Raw genomic sequence first — 23,197 nt, forward strand, 5'->3', positions numbered from 1 at the left:
TCAAGTTCCCCTTAAGTTAATGAATTGGATGGGACAGCGCATACAACAATTCAAAACATTCTCCAAAAGTCCTTTACGTGAAAAGCACAATAAAGATACAATCAACGATCATTAAGCAACATGAAAACTATAAGTGTTGACAAGGCATTCGTTACTATGATGAGCATGAAACTAGTGCCAAGAATTCATTTAACGCGATCGTTTATAAGCGACCTCCACTACTTGTGAATATAAGTTTGTAACTATTAGGTGAAACTCACTTATATTCTAGCATCATATTCATGCATGAAAACTAAGCGTGCACTCTCAATAAACATACACAAATAAGTTATCAATCAAGTAGTTGAACAAATTGAATCTACAACTCATGAAATTCCAACTGAAGGTAATCAATTTATATTGTAAGCATAAACATGGTTTTGAATCACCCCCTAGTTAACTAGGGATTTAGCCTCTCATGTTCACAGGAAGAGAAACAAAATTGAAATTAAACATAGAGAGCAAAAGATTGATTACACCTAAAACACCCAACAATTCCACTTTGAATTTCTGCACATCAAGCTCCTCTTTCTTCTTCTCCTTGCTGCGGCAGAGAGGTTTTGGGGGTTTTTGGATGTGGTTTTGGTTTAGGAAGGGAGTTAGGATGATATGGTGGTGCGGCAAGGGGTGTGGGTGGTGTATGGAGGTGTAGAATGGTGGTTGGAGTAGAGGAATGGTTGCGGCAGAGATGGGAGGTTGCTGGAATGGATGGAGAAATGGCGGATTGAAGGTATTAGGGTGATGGTGGCTGCGGCAAGGGAGTGGGAAGTGGCTGAATGATTAATAGAATAAAGCTAGGGTGCGGCTAGGCTTAGAATATATAGGGTTTCAGAAATTAAAACCCTAGCTTATTTTGGTTAACTAAAATTAAGTCAAAGGCTTCTAGAATTAGGAAATTAAATCAAAAATTAAAAAGGGAATTGGCTGCAATGTGCGGCTAGGGTTTTATTTAGAAAGGGACATGTGTTTAAGTGCATAAAATAGGACATAATTGCCCCCCTTGCACGGCAAGGGATGGGGAGAAGGGGAAAGGTGCGGCAAAGGTTTAGTGGTGGTCTAGGGCCTTTGTTTTGTGTCCTAAAGTGCATACAAGGCCTTCAAAGTGGCTGGAAAATAAGGACTTTCAAGATTAGGAAAGGTTACCAAAATGGGAAACCTAGGCTTAACTTTCCTACTTCAAGTAGGAATCCTTGTTGGAGTAGGAATCCATCTTCAATTAGGAATTCATATTTCTTCAAGTCTTCAACTCCTTCATTCCTCTTTTGCTTCAAAAGACTCCAATTTGCATCTTCTTGCACACTTTGGCCTTATAATCTGAAAACACACAAAAGTGACTTTAAACACTGAAATAACTAAGGAAACCTAACATAAATGCACGAGAACAAGCCAATTAAGTCGCATAAATATGCTCCTATCATTTCTTAAAATATTGTATTCTATTTCTCAGACTTATGAAATGACTATTTTTTCCTTGAATGGGTGTCTTAATTAATTTTCGAGACTCAACTCAAAATCTATTTTCTTATACTTTCTTGGGCTTTCCCAATCATATTCATGTATGTGAATATAACGTTGACAATTTGGTAATTTCACTTAAAATATTTAAGTGGGATCAACCCCTCTCTCTCTCTCTCACTTCTGCAAAGTCTCTCTCACACTAACTCTCGAGCTCTCGAGTTCTCTCTCAAGCCCGAGAGTCTCAAACCTCACTACCACCTAAAGTTCTTCAAAAATCAAACCCCGAACCTATATTTTCGAGATTAATGGAACTCAGGGAACTTGGTGATGATCTTGCATGCACCATCAGTGCACCATGAGGTGCAGTTCCATTGAAATCCGAGAGCTCCGAGCTCTAACCTTAAACTCAGGTGAAGTTCTTTGTTGTCTTTTGAATTTCTGGGTTTCTATCTTAATTAGGGATAAATTTTTGTTGGTTTGGCCTTAAATTCGAGGGTTTTAACCTTTGTAAATCATCTGGCATGCAAATCTGCCTCTGGCAGCGAATTCTGGCAATTTCCGTTGAATTCAAGAGAAAGAGGACGAACTTCGGCGAGTTTAAGGTCCATTTCTTCCCAAAACTTGCTGCAATGCATCTGGGTGAGTTCCCGAAGTTAATTGAGAGGTTTTTAAAATGAATTTCATGTTGGCAACCTCTGCTTTGATGCATGAATGCTTCCTGTTTTTCCTGCAGTTTCCAACGACATTTTTTTTGAGCAATAAACGTCGAATCCGAACTGGATTTGACCTCTCCTTCTCCTAAACCAGTTTTAGGTGAGTTCCTAATCATCTGAGATCAATTTTAACCATGTTTTAGGTTGAAAATTATCGAATTTGTAGCTAGAACTAAGATTAGCCGTCATCTGGGCTTTCTGCAGATTCCAGCACCGGCGAACGGCGGAGGTCATTAGTTTTGACGGAGGCGTCGACGGTTCCTCAAAAGAACAGTAGTGTGATGGAATTGTCTATATTATTATTTTCACAGAACTAGGGTTACAGCTTTATACACATATTACATATCACGATCCTATTCTACTGCCTACAATCAAGGCTAACAGGGAGCCAAATAAGAAAGTAAATAACTAATATTATTTTACAATATTTGACCGAATCAATCCTTATCAATCAGAGATCTCTTTCTTAACACTCCCCCTCAAGTTGGAGTGTATGTTGATGACACCCAACTTGCCAAGTAAGGTCTCAAACTGTGTTGAACCCAGTGGTTTGGTGAACAAATCTGCTGGTTGATTTGTTGTTCGTATGTATGCTGTTCGCACCATCCCTTCTTGAATTTTCTCGCGTACTAGGTGGCAGTCTATTTCTATATGCTTCGTTCGTTCATGAAATACTGGATTTGAAGCAATGTGCATGGTGGCTTGATTGTCACAAAACAATGTAACAGGTTGTGTATGACTCACTCGCAAGTCCTTCAAAATATTCTTGAGCCATGTGACTTCGCAACAGGTAGTGGCCATGGATCGATATTCTGCCTCTGCACTAGAACGAGATACAGTGCTTTGTTTCTTCGTCTTCCAAGAGATAGGTGCTTGTCCAAGAAAGATACAATAACCAGTTACCGATCTTCTTGTGTCTTTACAACGAGCCCAATCAGCATCACAAAAAGCTTGCAATTGCAATGAACCTGTAGTGGGTAAGAAAATTCCTGTCCAGGAGTCTGTTTAATGTATCTGAGGACTTTATGTGCTGCTTCAAGGTGTGGTTGTCGTGGCTTATCCATGAATTGACTCAACACATGAACCACATAGGTTAGGTCCGGCCTTGTAATTGTTAAATAAATTAACCTGCCCACGAGCCGTCTATATGAAGATGGATTACTCAACAGTGTCCCATTTGTTTTCGTGAGAGACAAATTTTGTTCCATAGGAAACCGTGAGGGTTTTGATCCAAGGAAACCAGCATCGTCTAAGATTTCTAACGCATACTTGCGTTGACATAAAGTAATTCCCTTGCTGGATCTTGCAACTTCTATTCCCAGAAAATATTTGAGCTGTCCCAAATCCTTCAGTTTAAATTGTTGGGAAAGAAAGTGTTTAGTCTCTTCAATCTCTTGTAGGTTATTTCCTGCAAGTATTACATCATCAACGTAGACTAGTAATGCCATAAAACTACCTTGACGACTTCGGACGAACAGTGAGTAATCAGACCACGATTGATGAAAACTAGCGGCTTTGAGGGCATTAGATAACTTAATAAACCATTGTCTCGAGGCCTGTTTTAAACCATAAAGTGATTTGTTGAGTTTGCATACATGAGTCTCCCCCTTTCGTCCGAACCCAGGAAGCAAGGTCATGTAGACATCTTCGTACAAATCACCATTCAGAAATGCATTGTTCACGTCTAGTTGGTGGAGATGCCAACCGCGAAGTGCAGCAACGCTCAGAAGGACACGGACAGTGGTGAGCTTGGCAACGGGAGCAAATGTTTCCCGATAGTCAACCCCCTCTATCTGACTATAACCTTTCGCAACAAGGCGAGCTTTGTAGCGTTCGACACTCCCATCAGGTGTGAGCTTCACTTTGTACACCCATTTACAGCCAATGGGACGCTTGTGAGTTGGCAAGGGTACAAGAGTCCAGGTATGATTTGCCTGGAGCGCTGCGATCTCAAGTTGCATGGCATCACGCCATTTGGAGTCCTGAACAGCCTGTGAAAAACTAGTGGGTTCCTTGATAAGGGTGAGATTAGTGGTAAAGGTTTTGTGTTTATGAGAGAGATGGTCATAAGATAAATAATGGGAGAGGGAATGGGAAGTACTTGACGATTGAACCATGCTCGTGGAAGAGTTGGGAACAACGCGGGAGGGGAGGGTTTCTTCCACGTGAAAATCCTGCAAAAAAATGGAAGGTTTGGTGGGACGCATGCTGCGTCGAGGTGGAGTAGGGACACGGGAAGGAGAGGACGGTAAGGTGGATGGGATGGATGAAGGAGGTGAGGGTAGGACTGGGATTGGGAGTGGGGAAGTGGGTGATGGGAAGTCTGGTATTGGGGTTGGTGAAATAGAAGTCAAAGTGGGAGAATAGGGTGCACGTGAGTAGGATGAGTGAATATCATTAATGGGTGGAGTAGAATCTGGAGGTGGGGGGTTGAAATCAGGAGGGTTGTCCCCTGATGTGTCGAGAAAAGGTGGGGTAGGTGCATGAAAAGAAGCCAGGTGTGATGGTAGCATGGAAGTGGGAGTAGGTGACAAGGTGAGGTGGTGGTCAGCGGAATTTTCAGGATTTTGATAAGGAAATTGATCTTCAAAGAATAGGACATCCCGTGAAACAAAGACTTTCCTCAGAGTGAGATCAAACAGTCGATAACCCTTTTGTCCATAAGGGTATCCAAGAAAGATACAACGTGTTGCACGGGGGTCAAATTTAGAAGGTCGTTGTGCGTGTGTGGAAGCAAAACACAAGCTGCCAAAAACTCTTAAATGAGAATAGTTAGGTTCCTTATGAAATAATTTTTCATAAGGTGTTTTACCTTGGAGAAGTGGAGTGGGGGTACGATTGATGAGGTAAGCTGAAGCAAGTATTGCATCCCCCCGAAAATATTTTGGCAGACAAGCTTGAAAAAGTAATGCCCTAGCTACATTGAGCAAGTGTCGATGCTTGCGTTCAGCGACACCATTTTGTTGTGGTGTGTTGACATAACTAGACTGATGAATAATCCATTTGAGAGCATAAAATCTCTCAAGTTTAAATTCAGGACCATTGTCACTTCTAATTATTTTGACTTTAGTATTGAATTGAGTTTCAACCATGTGGATAAATTTGACTAAAAGATCTTTGGTGTCAGATTTATGCTTCATCAAATAGACCCATGTGGTCCTAGTATGATCATCGACAATAGTAAGGAAATATTTGGCACCTGAAATAGAAGCAACCTGATAACCACCCCAAATATCAATATGAAGTAATTCAAAAGATGATTGACTAGAAAAGGAACTCAATGGAAATGGTGATCTTGTTTGTTTAGCCAAAGGACAAATTGAACAATTATTGGTAACACAAGACTTATTAGTGAAAAAGGGAAATAACGAAGACACTTTATGAGATGGATGTCCAAGACGTTGGTGCCAAAGGTTTGGAGAAACGGTGTGGACAGTGTTGCATATTCTTTTCTTTGGTGGATCAAGGTAGTAGAGTCCCTCCCGTTCAATTCCCGTCCCAATCATCTTCCCCGAGCGTAGGTCCTGTATGACACAAAAATGTTTTAGAAAAATTGTGACATATAGGGAATCATAGGCTAGTTTACTGATGGATATCAAATTCAACCTAAAAGGTGGCACACACAAGACATTGTCAAGGAATAGATTGGGAGAGAACACTATTCGGCCAATATGAGTGACTTTGGCAAATGACCCGTTTGGTAGCTCAACAGTGTGGTTTTCAACAAGCTTTGAATTTGTAAGAAGATTGGGATTACAAACAATGTGATCCGTAGCACCACTGTCCAGGATCCAGATATTTTTCGAGCCATTATGTGTGAATGAGAAGGCTTTACCTGAAAGTTCTTCATGAGTAGAAGAATTACCAACTTGATTGACAAGAGATGACTTGTTCTTGTTGAGCATTTGAAGGATTTGCTTGCAATCCTCCTGGGAGAATGGGAAACTGGGCGTGTCCATCCTTGCATTTGTTGTTGTGACTTGGTTTCCTTTTGAAAAGAAGGAACGGTTTGACTCTCCCTCAGCAGCAGCCTTTCTTTTTCTACAGAACTCGAAGGTATGACCTTTCCACCCACAAAATGTGCACTTGAGATGCGCACGGCAATTCTTGGTGGTGTGATTATTTCTGTTACATTTTCCACATCGAGTTCCATTATCTTCTGATTCAGGTTCTCGACTCGAGTTCTTCACCGCAAAAACAGCAGCTTCTGGTTGAGTGTTCTTCCCACTGGAGACTTCTGCTTGCCGTTCATGTCGAAGGACTAAGGCATAGGCCTTATTCACCGTGGGCAGTGGGTCAAGGAGAAGGGTGTTGCTTCGAACAGTAGTATATGAATCATTCAGTCCCATAAGGAACTTCATTGTTTTCTGAGTTTCAACATATGATGTGATTTCTTTCTTTGTTTCACAATGGCATGCTGGGATTGAACACAAGACATCACGTTCATCCCACAAACTTTTAAGTTTTGTGAAATAAGAACTTACACTCATGTTACCTTGTATGCAATCATGGATTTCATTCTCTATATGAAATAGCTGAACGATATTTACGTGTGAAAATCTCTCCTGTAAATCAAGCCACATCCGTCGAGCATCCTTGCAGTTGATGACACTTGCTGAAATTTCTTTCGACATGGACCCTAGTAACCATGTCTTGACCAAGTTGTTGCAGCGGTTCCATTGTTGTAATTCTTCAGGATTGTTTGCACTCGGTTCCTTGATTGTTCCATCAACAAGTCCAAGTTTGTTCTTGACTGTTAAAGCCATGCTCATGGACTGAACCCATGTGCTATAATTATCTTCCATCAATGGCTGTGGTACAAGAATTGCACCAGGTTGGTCCGAGTGATGGAGGAAAAGTGGATGGTTGGGATTTTCCCATTGTGAATGAGAAGTTATGCCTGTATTGGTTGACTTTGATTCTGGCTTGTCACCCATGCCGTGTCAGCTAGGGTTAAGTTTGCGTTGTGTGTTTTCCCAGATCAGTGCTCTGGTACCATCAAAAGAACAGTAGTGTGATGGAATTGTCTATATTATTATTTTCACAGAACTAGGGTTACAGCTTTATACACATATTGCATATCACGATCCTATTCTACTGCCTACAATCAAGGCTAATTGGGAGCCAAATAAGAAAGTAAATAACTAATATTATTTTACAATATTTGACCGAATCAATCCTTATCAATCAGAGATCTCTTTCTTAATAGTTCCATTAGAGATAACAGACTCTACTGACGCAATAGGTATATTCAGTTTCCTTAGTTAATTCTGGCCGACGACCGACACGTTTGACTAGCGACAGTGATGTCTATTCGCTAAACCATGGCGACATGTTCGCCAGCGACACTTTCCCAGCACGTGATGGCACATGACAACACCGCGACCGTGCGTGGCAGGAGCACGACGGGGCATGTAGGACCCGAGACCTGTCTTCAGGTTTTTCAGTGTTCTAAATCACGTGGCGCCTTCTGTTTGTGCAAATTCAATGTCTAAATAGTAATTTTAGACGATTATACATAGATTTCACTTTAAATCTTATGTTAGCTTTACAATTACTTCACCGCCGATTTAAAGACTAGAAATGAGTTAGGCAATAAGCCTATTGAGGAAGGGTGCTCTACTTACTTGTGAGTAGATCCCTTCGAAACTAAATTTTCTAAAACTATTATTATATACATGTTGATGCATGTGAAATTGTCACTGTCTTTGAGGAGATTTATATCTAGTTAAACTTAAATGATATCTTAAGGCTATTGGTGATTTATTTTCATCCCATGGTCATCATACATATCGTATAGCCAGCGACGGTCATAGGTTTATTTGCAAGTAGTTATTATTCTAGTAGAGGCTAGAAATGCTAGTAGACACTAGTCGTTGATCAGGTAGATGCCAATCCACTTGCTTGCTATACATATGATTTACTTTGATTCTGTGATTGATTTTACTTTCTTTGATATGATGAGCGTTGTGATATAAACGCTATACTATTATGGTAGTATATCATATGTAAGTAGTTTTAACTATACATGGGATTTTCAAAACGGGGGTTATTAGATTCGAATGATTTTAACTAGATAAACTTGATCCCCTCACGCTTTGTTTTTCACTTCGACCCCCCAAAACGTAGCTAGAATAAGGAAAACCATGGAGGTAACGAGTGGGCATGCCAGTGAAGCATTCATCCTTAGGGCTTTGAGTGATGATTCCTTTACTGCAGTTTATTTTGTTTTGTAATAATTGCATCATCATACTTTCGATTATACATAGCACTGCACTTGTATGTGTTTACCAGTGCATGAAACTTTTAGCTGCTCTGATGTGATGTGATAATAATGGGATCTTATCCCTAGACTTGTATCCCCAAGTGGGGAGGTTGATTAGGAAAAATTGTAGCATCTATTATTTTAATGATTAATGAACACTTTGGTTCAAATTATCTCACATCATAATCTATCTTACAATGGCTTCATTATTAAGTTGGCTTGTGACGTCATCTTCTGATGGGGTCATATGGTCGATTTAGTGATGGCTAGCACATCACAGCTTGGTAACTTGTGTTATTGGGGTCGGGGTGTGTCAAATCATTTTAGAAGAAAATGCTTAGAACTTTCCATCCTTTGCTTCCTAATCATAGAATAGTATTTTAATCCGGCAAATCATTCAAAAGTTATCTAACTTTGGAGTAATAAGTAATAGTGTAGAATACTAACAAGTATGTAGGCCTGAGACAGGGTTCGAAGCCCCCTAAGTGCTTGTAACTTCGAAAAAATATTACCTCTTAAACTTGGTGCTTGTAAGATTTTCCACTGCAATAATCGGAGTACCACCTTACTCTGACACCAGGTCTAGGCCCATGGCAAACCTATTACTCTGTACTTGCCACATTACATTGGTCGAATTAAGGATGAGAAAGTGAAAGAGTTTTGTCTGAAACGTTCTTTGGCAAATTGACTTTAATATGTCTTTCTTTCTTCAAGTGGTGCATTGTTCGTTCGTTACTTTGCCCCATTCCAGGTCAAAGAAGTTTAAAGTTTGCAACCTGTTGGACCTGCTTAAACACATGGTGTTCCCGAACATACTTGACTTAATATGTCAAGTTTAGGATCAAGTGATCGTACTCGGGGTTGAGACTTAGAGTCACCCCTTGGATGATTCCTAAATTGCCTTTTTGATCATTCCCTCAAACGGTGTAGAGCCTAAATTTGAATCTTATGATCCACAACACTTAGGTTGCATAAACTTTTTGGACACCGGATGGTGCATTGGGCTTCTAGGACATGGGGCCATGTCCCCGAGCCCATAAGCCACCTATCATAATTGTGTTTAATATGGCTTGAACCTTCTAAGCTGCTAACTAAACACTACGAAGTAAGCTAAAGGTTGAACAGACATGTAGCAGATACAAGTAACTTATTTCGTGCATCGCAACAAAGAAAAGAATGAACAGACATGTAGCGTTTGTTATTTCGAGACCTATTTCGTGCATCGCAACAAAGAAAAGAATGAACAAACATGTAGCAGATACAAGTAACTGTGAGAATTCTTTTTATTGAAGAGAATAGGTGTTGACAAAGGGGCATGATTGAATCCAAAAATGACTGCCTACACATCTCTGGAAAGAAGAATCAATACACTGGCCTACACATCTCTGGAAAGGAAAATCAATACACTGGTGAAGTTCATAAAAGATGATGCAATGTAAAATTATCATTGGGGATCAACTTTAACGAGTAACCCATGGTGAGGCAATAAGGAGATGAGTTTTCCAAGAACTCTTCACGCAGACTACGAGGTTTAAGCATAATATCACCTAAGCTTGGCGATATTCCATCTTTTGGTGATAGGACTTCCATCCATACGTTCCAAATTATAGGTTCTTTTGCCTCATACTTCAACGACTTTGTAAGGCCCTTCCCAATTTGCTTCAAGCTTGCCCTCTCCTAGCACCTTCGTGTTTTTGAAGACTTCCCTCAAGACCAGGTTTCCGATTGAAGGTTTCATGGCTTAACACCCTTGTTCTAGTATGACCGAATCTTTGTTTGTAAGCGGTAAGTTTGACTTGGGTGCATTATTGACATTCTTCAACAAAGTTGATGTTAGACTTCAGGATTCCCGCATTCTACAGGGTGGTCCATTCCTTAGTGTGCAAGTTGAACATTGCAGTGACTTAGACTAGGATGACAACTTATATTTCGCAAGCCATGGAAAATGGAGTTTCTCTGGTTTCTTTTCAAGCGGTCATTCGATATGCCCATAAAACTTTAGGCAATTTTTGTGGTCACTTGCTCTTCTTCTCTAGCCTCTTCTTCAAGCATTATAAGATGGTTTTCTTTGAAGCTTCTGCATGCCCATTGCCTTGTGGGCAACGAGGAGTGGATATGAGATGATGAATGCCAAGCACTTTGTACTATTTCGTGACTTTGAAAGTTAGTAAATTGTAGCCCGTTATCTGCAAATATGATATGAAGAATACCAAAACGGTAAATTATGTTCTTCAAGATGAAAAACTTTACTGCTGCCATGTGATCCTGGATAAGTTCTCTGCTTCAATCCATTTAGAGAAGTAAACCATAGCTATTATCAAGTACTCTTTATTTCCTTGAGCTTTTTTCAGGGATCCGACAAGATTGAGGCCCCATTGCATAAAAGGTCTTATCCTTATAAATGTTGTGCAAGATTCTTATACTCTTGGTAGAGTCCTTGAAGAGGATGTTGGCCCAAGATCCATTTTCCACCAGGACGAAACTAACTGACGCATTGGAGATCTAAACTTTAATGACTAAGGCATCTTCCAAATCCCTATCTGAGAACATAAGGATGTCAAAGTCAATAGAAATGGGCTTCTTGATGGTAGCCATTATCCTAGACTTTTTGCATGTGGCCTTTTTTTCCTTTCTGGTTTTACCCATATACTCTTGTGCCCCATAAATACTGTTAATGTTAAGCACATGACTTTCTATTGGACTCTAACCCTCAGAAGATCATTGAGTCTTTCTAGATTTCTTGTGCAATGTTTTGGGACTGGGTATTGGCACTTCGTGCGTGAATTCAGATCAGCAAGTCATGCTGGGGTCTGAATAGGCATTGCCTCGGCTTGCGACTCCTCAAAACTAGAGACAATATCTTTTATGGCCTTTACTCTCATTTCGAGGTTAGCGAGTTTTGTCTTCTCCCATATTCGTGAATCTTTTTTAAGCTTATCAACAAAAGCATAGATTGCAGTAGACTTTCCCAAATTCGACCTATGATGGGAGTGTATTTGTTTTCTAGAGTGAAGTTGCGCCTCAAAATGGCACTGTAGTCGTACGAGGCGGAGATGCACAAATCCAAGTAACCTGTAAAAGAACAAACAAGCAAGCCAAAGACCGGTGGGGGAAGGGAGGGAAGGGTGTGCTGGTCAAGTTAGCAAGCAATATAAGACTCAAGTAGTGGTCAAGAGAATAACTATGCAAGAATTGCATTACTAGAGATGAACCTTAGAAGGGTGTGTTTATATAAGTCGAGGAAATGATAGAATCCTTATTAAACTGGGAGAATCCCAGAGTGCATCCTTTTAGGAGTGTGATTACTTGTGCCACACGCCAATCCTTAGATTGTAAGAACTCCAAGATTATAGGAAATATGTTGATTCCTTATTGGATTAGGTGTTCGTATCTTATGGAACAAGCATGCTCAATCTTAACGAAGTCATCAAACTTCGCCCACTGATTTTAACACCACCTACATTTATGCAGCTCCGCACCAAAGGCTTTCAAGTCTATGACCAAACTTCTAAGGTATGCGTTATTTGATTTACCTTACTCCAACTCTAGAAAATGATGGTTCCACACATACCATTTTTAACAACCTCCATGATATTCTTCTTGATGTTGGCGGCTTGAGTTGTAGGGTGGAGTTTGTGGTTGTGCGTTGGGTTTGTAGGTGATGGCCTTAAAGGTGGAGGCTATGCTTCCATGACCTTCCAATGATGTTGGAAACAAAGTAAGCCCTAGTTAATTTAGCAGAAATTTAATTGGGGCTTAAGGATGTGACATTTTCAATAGGTTGGGTACTTGTTTGGAGTGTTGAAAAATGTTTGAGACAAATTTAGAATTACACTAAAAGATTTGAGGGATTTTCAGTATTTAATCCTATATATTATTAGAGATTTTTTGTATTGAAGAGTCACATTCTAATATATGTGGTACCATCGAGGGTGCTTTCCACATGATAGGCCCTTTAATTACACGTACGTCACCCAATAAAAGTCGCACTCATGTTATATTCCGCACACCACAGGGCATTGTTGAGAATTTGAGAACATAGTTAACTAGCACTAGACGAGTATAGTATGTCAAAAATACTTGTGTGTATTGTTCATCAAATTTCTTAACAAAATACTTTGAAATATTTTACCATTAGGGTTTAGGGTTAAAAAAACCCGTTGTATAATACGGGAATTTTATATGTAATGTTAAAAATGTATGAAAAATATGTGTATAATATGTGAAATTTATATGCATTATTATTTTTTTTTCCTTTTTTTTTTTTTTTTTTTTGTTAAACGATAGATTTTGTTAGATTAGATGTTAGATTAGCTATCAACAGAGTTTAAATCCACATCGTCATGCAAGGGCTTAACACCTTTCCACTATTTTGGTAAATGACCACTTGCAAATTTATATGTATTATTAAACATGTATGAAAAATATGTGTATAAAATGTAAAAAGAATATAAGAAAACGGAAATCTTTTTACAATACATGAATTTACTAATTAATTAGAGTTGAGAGTATCTCAAATTGGAGATAGAGAGAAGTCTTGCATAAGGTCCTCAGAAGATCTTGGGCAGGCGTAGCTTCACGTATCCACTGTGATTGCTTTTAAGTAGATCCTCACATTAAGATAAAATTGAGGTATTAGTTGGTTAAAGAACTTGATAAAAATTTCTTAATTGAAGGAGGAGGGGAAGGAGCCATGACAGCCACACTAATAAGAGCAATTCTAGCATGCTCTTTAGCCCGATGGACCAACGATGGACCAGCGATTCCAATCACCCAATTGCCCCAGCAATTGGCTCCAGCCTATTCTGGCAATGGGGCTCTGGGGAGGCCTGGTGGATGATGTGAGAGAATTATACGCACACAAATTAACCCTCTTTTGACAATTGTAGTATAAGTATGTAAGTAGCGATCGTTCTGGACCGGGGATTAGGAGGGATTGTTAATCACTTGGATTTGACTCAAAAACGTAAAATAAAGTTTAACACACTAACTAAACCCAAAGAATGCAAAACTAAAGTTTAAAACACTAAGACAAACCAAAAGACTCAAAACAGCAAACTAAGACTCAAAACTGCCTTAAAACTACTTTCTGAGCAGTTTTAAGCACTAGAGAAGAATTTGGACGAAAATAGTTATAACTTGACTCAAGATACTCTAAAAACATAAACTAAATTGATTTCTAACTAATTTGACACTCCAAGTAAAGGGGGATTTTGATTTTGACGAATTTGGAAACAAAACTTAACTTTTTGAATTAGAACAGATTGTAAAAACGAATTTGATGGAATTGAATGGATGGGAAGCTAGCTAAGGGGTTCATCTCCACACATGTTATACTTGCACACAAAACGATTTCTAATTGCTTTTCAATAAACCATGAATTCTCAACGCCCCAGATTAACCGTGAATTGCACTAATTAACCCTCAGATTTTCCTAACGTTATTGAATTGGATGATTGCATACGACAACCCAAAACATTCCCCACAAGTCCCCTACATGATTGCATAATAGAGATACAAGCAAGAATCATTAAGTTCTATGAAAACCATAAGCATTGACGAAGCACTTGTTACTATGATTGCATGAAACTTATGCCAAGAATTTACTTAACGCGATTGAGATCATCAACCTTTACTACTTGTGAATATAATTCCATAACGATTAGGTGAAATTTCCTTATATCCTAGCATCCAATTTATGCATGATAATTAAGCGTGCACTCTCAACCAACACACACAAATCAATGTAATTCACATAGATAGGTAAATTGAATTCACAACTTAAGAAACGCAATTGGAAGTAATCAAATCATATTGCAAGCATAAACATGTATTTCGAATTCCCCCCTAGCCAAGGGGGGATTTAGTTCCTCATACGCACAAAACAAAGATAAGTAATTTTAACCATTAAAATCAAGGAGAGGAAAGCACCTAAAAATTCCAACAACTCAAACTTGAATTGTATGAACGTTTAAGCACTCTTCTCCTCCTCTTTGTTGCAGCACAAGGGTTTGTTGTGAGTTTTGGGGGTTATGGATGGTGTAGAATGATGTGTTTAGGATAGGGATAGATGTAGGGGACTGCAAGGCTTATTTTTGGGCAGAAAATATGAAGAATGGTGAAGTATGGATGTGTTATAGAGAGGGGATGAATTTCTGGCGTGAATGGTGAATGAATGGTTCTTTTGTGGCTGCAATGGATGTTTATTTATAGGTGGATGAATGATTAAAGAGGGAATATGACAGCTAGGTTGGTTGGTGGCTACCATCATGAAGAGTGCATGGATGTGGCTGAATGGGTTAAAGAGGGAATGATGATGGGAGAGCATGTGGGTGACAGCTAGGTTGGTTGGTGGCTGCAATGGAGGTGTGGAATGATGATGGGAGAGCATGTGAGTGAATTATGAAGAGTGAATGCATGTAGGGTGCGGCTATGGTGGGAAATATTGGGCAGAAAATATCCTAAGGCTTTATTACTTAGTTTAGGAAAGGATGTAACTCCAAATCCTCCTTTAGGTCTTCAATTTCGTCCATTCCTTTTGCTCCAAGCATATGCTATCCATTCCAAGTCCAATTTTGCTCCAAAATGCTCCAAAATGCATCCTTTTGCATACTTTGCCCTTAAATCCTGAAAATACATAAAACTAGCTTAAAAGACTACTTTACTAAGGAAAAACACTTTAAATGCACAAGACAAGCTAAACTAAGGTGCATAAATAAGCTCCTATCAGTGGACAGGCCAAGCGGGAATCCATCACTTGAGAGCCTGATGGCTGTGTGATGTGTGGCTGACCTCAGGGTGATCCGGCTCGAATTTGTCCTTATTCCTTTATTGGAATCTGGAAAAAGAATGGGATGCATGCAGGGAATTAAGCCCTCAAATTAAACCACAAGAATTGCAACATAATAGGATTTAAAGCTCAAGAACACAAGATAGTGATAGAAACATCACCTGGGTTTGAGATTGAGAGCTCAAGCTTTCAGCTTTGATGGTAGGACCTCACACCATGCACCGATGCCGCATGCAAGGCCATGGTTGGGTTCCTTGAGTTCCAGGGATTCCAAAAATATTATTTTTTAGCTTGATTTGTTGAAGGTTTGAAGAGGAAAGAGGAAGAGAGCTCACAAGAGTAAGCTGGAAAAAAGGGAGAGAAAGAAAGAAAAAGGAAGAGAGATATAGAAAGAAAAGAGAGAGAGAGAGAGAGAGAGAGAGAGAGGAAGAACGGGTCAAATGAGGGGAAAAAGGGAAAGGGTGATGGGGATGTATGGATTGGGTGAGGAAAAATACTAATATTTTATTACCTATTACTATGGCTATTCAATTTAGGGGTGAAGATGCAAAAGGCAGTTACTGTTTATTAAAGACAATTACTGTTCACTGGATGGATTCAATAGTGAGTTGCCCTAGGGGGCCTTTGCGACGCTGGAGTTGATCTAAGGATAGGACTGTGGATGTGCCCCAATAAAATTAGAAATTTTCTCATGAGATGCTTTAGAAAACTACCTTGCTATCAAGCACGATCCTCTTTCGCGACAATGGGTGAAAATGTATTTGTCATTGTGGAGAGATTTTTCAGTGTGATGGGAACACGGGGTGGTACACCATGTGTCACTATACAAATGGTGAGATATGTGTGTTAAAAAGTTAAAAAGTTAAAAAATAAAATCTTCCACCACTTATATAAAAACATGTGGTGTACCACTTGTGTTCCAGTCACAATAAAAAATTTCTTGTCATCGTGGATAATTGCATCTGCTCGTGGTTTATTGGAAATTTGTTGATTCCCTACTGAATTAGATTTCCATATCTTGAGGAACAACCATTACATATACCACTTTCCAAACTTCTTGACCGCGGCTCAATAGTACCGCACTATATACTGATAACAGACTAATCCCCTTCTTCATGTAGTTCATAGATAATTTTGTGAAGTTGGAGAAGTGGTATGCGACCATAGTTGTAATGAGCATGGTTCATTTCATGTCGAAAGCTGTCGTGGAGGATTTCTTTGCGCCTCTTTTGCCATGGAAGATTTTGGACACCTTTCCCTTGCAAGCCGGCTTCGTAGGTGCATATCCTTCTTTCTTCGCTCAATTGGTTGCTGACTCTAGGGATACACGTACACTGACTACAAAAAGAAATGACCAATAGCAACTAGAAATTATAGTGTTTTTTTCTTTATAAACTAATTAACGAAATACTCTTAAAATACGTATAAGTTCTTTGGGTGCTTTTTTCGTCTTTTTGGTTGGAACTTGGCAGTAGTATATTAATTTGTTTATCTTGATCCAAAAAGGGCGGTCGAATTCATCGAACTCAATCCAACCGTAAAGATTTTATGACTTGAAACCCTAGTTTTTGGCTAGTAAGTAGCAAACCCAGTATGAGTTGGATTCGAGATCTCGGCTGCACCCTACATAATACACATATCAAGGTGGGTCCTTTAACTCCTCTCTATTGTTGGCATGCAGTAAGTGGGGTGTGTTTACTTTTGTTTCTTGCCTATGTAGCTGGTCTTATACGTAGTGTAAACTTATGCTTGTTGGCTTCTTCTTTTCCTTAATAATCCGCATGAGAACAACCAGCCATTCAAGTCTATATCTGCTGGCCACTCATGTCTCTTGCCCTTGTTTCCACTAGCTAAAGGGCTAGAAAGGCAGATAGATGTAGAGTATTTTTATTTTGGAAGACTTTGGATGCGGTCCCTAACTATGAATATTCTTTGACTGAAACCTTGTTGATTTTCAATTTTTGATCCAAGTCCCTGAAATTAATGTAATAATTTATTTATATGTATGTTACTATATTTTTAAATTAAAAATTGAAATTTATAGTTGTTTATATTAATGAGATTTTAAATAAAAAACCATAATTTGTGAGATTAAAAATATTAAAATATAAATATACTATTGTGTGTGATATATATATATATATATATATATAAACATTGGTACATTCATCAAAATTAATAACAAAATTATTGTATCAAAACATGGGCACATTATTCAAAATCACAAAAAAAAAATATATACATATTAGGCTTAAAATAAAATTAGTAAATTTCTTCGATTAAACTTAACATGGATATATTCTCAAATCAAAGAAAAAAGAATGTACCCATATAAGTTTAAAAATGGATTCGAAAAAAAATTGAATAGATTGTGTGTGTGTGTGTATATATATATATATATATATATATATATATAAGGGTACATTTTACATATAACAAATTGGTATATTTAAGAATGAGTACATTTTAAGATTAAAATTTTGAAAAAAATTACATGAATGGTACATATAATTAGCATGGGTACATTTAGCAAATTTAAAAATGGGTACAAATACAAATAAAACTTTATAAAATATGGGCACAAAAAGAAATTAATATATGGGTACAAATTAAAACTGAAAAGAAAATTGGTACAAATTAAAAAAGGGTTACAAATTAAAAATGGGTACAAACTAAAACTAAAAATATATGATAAAAAATTTAACCATAAATATAAATATACTAATTGTAACATTTTTAACATTAAATGAATATATTTTGAAATAAAAAAAATATTTAATTGTTGAAATAATTAATGACGCTATTAATATCAAGGACCTTGATCAAAAAATAAAAATGAATAAGGTTTTAATCAAAGGAGTAGCAAAAGGAAGGATGTGAACCTAATTTCTCATTTTATTTTTTGAGATCAATTTAGAGTGATATTTGGATGTGAATGAGCGTAGAGGTCCAAGTGTTTGTAATCTTTCACACGCAAGTTTTTCATCTCCAATATCTGATAGAGACAGATAATAACATGTTTGTATGCTACATACAATCGATGAGATTGACTAACTACACAAAGAAATCATATGATAGCTTGCCGCGTCATGTTACGTTCATGATGTAAGGTACGTGGGGAAGCCGCAGGCCCGCAGGCATTTTTGTTGACGTCGTTTGATAGTTTTGCCTTAAAGACATGTTATCCACGTTTTAAATGTGAAAGTCCATGCATAGAGTGCACATTTACTTCATGTCTTAAAACGCCATGGAATTGTAGAGCACATTTCAGAGGACCACGTTCTGTTGGTGCTACTAACACATTGCCAATACAAATGGACCATGTCCTAGTTAAGAATGGTTCAAGCATGGCCGTAATAAAATTGTTTAAAAATGAAGTCTGCACAGCACCCACTTGAATCGATCGGTTTTAAAATTAGTTTTTCTATTTTTACTCTTCTTTTTTCTTTTGTTTTTCTTTCTTTATTTCATCGACCAATGTTGTACTAATTTCCGTTACGAACTTAAAGATTACGATTTTAAGACCCGTCACTTTAAATAAAGTTGTCGACGCAATGTCTAACAATATCTTGGAAGATGAGATCAAATTTCGTAATGGACTTTCCAAATACAAAGTATGCCACAAATGTGAATGTGCAAGCAGCAAGCAATGCCTATATTGCCTTAGCAGTTCGTGATGTAACTTCTTGTCTTATTGGATTTAAGAAAGAATGATATCTTCACGGGATTGCAGAAGTTTGATGAGAAAGGATAATGCCCCATTCAAACCCTTGGTAACCAATTATTGCCGCATAATTGAACTAAACTTCTTTTTTTTTTCTTTTTTTTTTGTATTTTAATTAGGGTTTTTATTACAAATGGTCTCTTAAATTGATCAAATTCATCATTTTGGTCTCTTATTTTCAAAATCAATCAATGTCGTTCCCGACATTCACTACCTAACATCAATTTGGTCATTTCGTTAAGATTCTGTCAACCATTCTGTTAGTTTGTATGTGGGACCCACAAATCCAATAAAATGATTACACGTGGTTACACAAAATATGGGTTTTTATCGTGAATGTTCCCTAACATTGATCCAACTCCTTATTTTGATCCCTAAGTTTCAAAAATCGATAAATTTGGTCACTGACTTTCACTACCACACATCAATCTAGTCATTCCGTTTAAAATTTCATTAATATTTTTCGTTTGTATGCTAATGTGGTCTCACTAATCCAATCATATGGATCCATGTGGATTAACAATAAGAAACTCTTTTTTAGCATACCCTGATGAAGAAGACGATGACTTTTTTTTTTTTTCTTTTAGTTTTGGTTTTTAGTTTCTTATTTTACTTTTAGTTTTAAATCTTCAAAAAAATATTTTCTTATAGTTAATCCACGTGGCGCGGTATGATTGGATTAGTAGGACAAAAAATATTATGAAATTTTAAAGGAAGGATTAAATTGACTTGCGGTATTGAAGGTCAAGGACCAAACTTATCGATTTTTGGAACTCAGGGACTGAAGTGAGGAGTTGGATCAATGTCAAGGACCATTTGCAATAAAAACCATTATCTTGTGTAATCCAAGTGTCACTGTTTCATTGGATTGTGGGTCCCACATACAAATTAGCAGAATAGTTGACGGAATTTTAACGGAATGACCAAATTGATGTGCGGTAGTGAATGTCAGGGACGACATTGATTGATTTTGAAAATGAGGGACCAAAATGATAAGTTTGATCAATCTCAGAGACCATTTGCGATAAAAACGCTTTTAATGAAGTGAAAAACATATACATATATATTATTTACCACGTCAGTTACATAATTTTGATTTTGCATTTTGATCACGCAAATACTTTTGCTTCATTGTGTATTGAACACACGTAATGCAACTTCATGCTGAAGGGGGTGATGGATTATGTACAAGATTAATATAATCCTAAACCTTAGAGAGAAAGTAAGAAAAACTGACAAACTTGAAGATTAAGGCTTGCATAAATGTAATATCCTAAAGATAGCATTTCGCCTCTACTCTTGTGTATGTAGTTCGATGGACGTCTGTCTCTCATAATTCAACAATCTATAATCCGAAGTCGAAGCACCGCAATCTTCGGACTCTGACAGAATTTATATAATCTGTCTCTTAAGACACGACTCAAAATTTGACAAACGAAGAATGAGAAAAACATAATACAGAAATCTTATTTCTCTAGCACACGTAGGAAAGATTCTCTATATTATATAAAACATAATTTGTGTAGTTTATATAGAACCCACATTGTGTTGTTTGGTGAAAAGATGTAACTTTGGATCTATGTAACCTACACCACTCACCAAATTACATATCCCAAACATAAGTAATATGATGCAATTGTTTCCATCAGACACTACACTTCACTAGATTAATTTTTCCGTTCAATATTTTAAAATTAAATATTATAATATTCAATAAATTTTCAGTTGGATAAGTAAACAACATTAGTTGACAACCTACGACATCTTTAGTTTGGATTATTAGCATTGTAGCTGTAGAATCAAGTGATTTAGGAACATCTTCAGTTTAGGTCAATAATACTGCTTCTGGTTGGTTGGTTATCTATCCAATTTTTGGCTGGTGAAGAATTTTCAATTCTTTTTGCCTAAAGAGGTCACTTCATTAGCTCCCTAGCAAAGTGAGGTGTTCTATGATAGGGTACTCCAGATGCACTTCATAGTTCGACATTCAGGCAGCCGGACCATGTTCACCATAAATACACTCATTTCCTTTGCGTATATTTGCTTGTATAGCTTGATACCAATTCGGCGCACTTATACTTCTCACGAATATAATCGAAGCTACCGAACCCCGGTGTAGAAGAGCTTGAACTTCGTAGTGAATTAAGCAACCTTGTCTTTAGCTTCTAGAATCCTAGGCCGAGAAGTGTTCCCTCCTCAGCCGTAGTCGCTCAAGTGTAAAAGTCAACAGCACATTTGACGTCATCACCACCACATCTATTCTACTCATAGGTCGATCACGAATTGGTATGACCGCATTCACAAAAAGGGCGTAGTTAACTCTTAGACTTGCGCCACGCAGGCCTTGTTTTTAGAGTCAACCGAAAGATAACAAACTCTAACATTGTAAAGGTGGTTTATATAATACCTCTTAGGCCTAGACTTTCTAGAAGTTTGAATATAAACAAAATTCAACAAAAAAAAAAAATACCAAGAGCATCATGAAAATTTAGAATGGCGATAAGGGAATATAAGCGATAGAATCAGGCCAAAAAAACTCCATATGTCACAGTAAGGTTAAAGATGGACTCGTGATGTCATTATCTTTGTAAAAGCCGATCATAGGCCCAAATCAGACATAAAATTTTAAATATTTAAAAATTTCTCGCTACTAAATTTATGACTTTTGCTTGATTTTCAATCTATTCCCCCATCTAATCTACATTAACTTCTCTGTATTTGAATTGCACATGAGATTGATAAGAATGTACTTATTTATTTATCATGTATCTTTTTTGAACTTCGTTTTCCTTCATGTGAAACCGAAGGAAGACTATAATCAGATGAATCATTCCCACACACATCATGAACCACGTCATCATCCAGAATAGGTTCAACTATAATATATATAATACAATGAATCATTCCTGCATTAGATCATGAACCACATCATCATCCAGATTCGTTAAACTATATTAATATACCATAATGAATTATTCCCACACAGATCATGAACCACGTCATCATCAAGATAGGTACTTTGAACACATGAAAGTGAACTTATCTCCAAATCGATGATCACATCCAGGACAGCTAATCAAACTAAGCTAGTTCGAGAGGTTTGCACCCAAAAGGCCGACACGCAAAATCAACTTCTTGTTAACAATCGTATCATCAAATACGTGAGTGGCTGGTTCAACGCGTACGTGAGGAAAACAAGGGATAATGATTTTCAACACATTAGTAATCACTTTTGTTTAATACTAATTAAGGGGTTATTTGTTCCCATTGCAAGATTAATTATATTCTTTAGATCAGGTTTCGAGTTCAAAACCTCCTTCTTCAACATCGCTTTTATAAAAATAAAATAAAATTATGCCAACGAAGTAGTTTTCTTATATATATTCGTTTTCTGGTTAACGTTGTGAACTGAATGCTGTATTTGTGTACGTAATTGTTGTTACGAGTTATCATATTCGACCTGACCACTGCATGAAAGACAGGATATAACTGGGTCAAAGTTGTTTGGAATTGTATGTACGTTATTGAGGAAAGCATATTCCAGCAATTATATTTTTATTTTCAAAATATCATTCTTGTCATCTATTTGTACCATCATTTGTATCATTTTTTTTAATAAAGATGAGATCTATATGCATGGACGAATCCTACCTTTATTAAAGAGATTGTACAAAGAATAGTACAATTAGGTAGTAAGTATATCACTTTTTTGCCCCAAGCGAGTATATTATTAATAGTAGAATCATTCTACGCACCATTTTTTTTTATCCAAACCACGCACCATTTTTACATTTGCACGTTCTCTTGGTCCTCGCTTTTGTTTTTTATTTTTTAATTTTCAAACGTAAAAATAAAGGCGTGCAAAAATTGTTTCTCTTTCTAATATAGTATAGAATTATGACCCTTTGTAATATATGAAAACTATTACAATATTGTTTGGACTCGATTTTACACTATCAGCTCGAGCAATCGAGGTCATTGAATGAGCAGAATTTTAGACCATTGAAGAACAAAATGGTTGAAATAATTTTCAATTATTATTGAGAAATAATATTGTGATTTTAATCATGATATTATCTCTTAGTAATATATTAAATTATTTAAACCTAATATTTGTCTAAATCTCAATTAATTTGAATGATGGTGGACTATTGGGATATGCACAACGTCAGATAATGAAGCAAGCAGTTCAGTTCAAATTGATTTGG

The 23,197-nt window shown here is 37.3% G+C and overlaps 1 long non-coding RNA gene across 1 annotated transcript; it reads left to right on the forward strand.

The window, feature by feature from the left end:
* The first annotated feature begins 1,663 nt into the window (after positions 1-1,663).
* Positions 1,664-2,576, forward strand: LOC103940214. The gene is made up of 4 exons (XR_666276.2): positions 1,664-1,907; positions 2,040-2,136; positions 2,231-2,310; positions 2,415-2,576. It is a non-coding gene; the product is annotated as an uncharacterized LOC103940214 (long non-coding RNA).
* Positions 2,577-23,197: the final 20,621 nt, after the last annotated feature.

Source organism: the organism of the source record quoted next, unplaced genomic scaffold, assembly GCF_019419815.1.
Source record: "Pyrus x bretschneideri cultivar Hongxiangsu unplaced genomic scaffold, Pyrus_bretschneideri_v1 Contig29, whole genome shotgun sequence".
Lineage (NCBI taxonomy): Eukaryota > Viridiplantae > Streptophyta > Magnoliopsida > Rosales > Rosaceae > Pyrus > Pyrus x bretschneideri.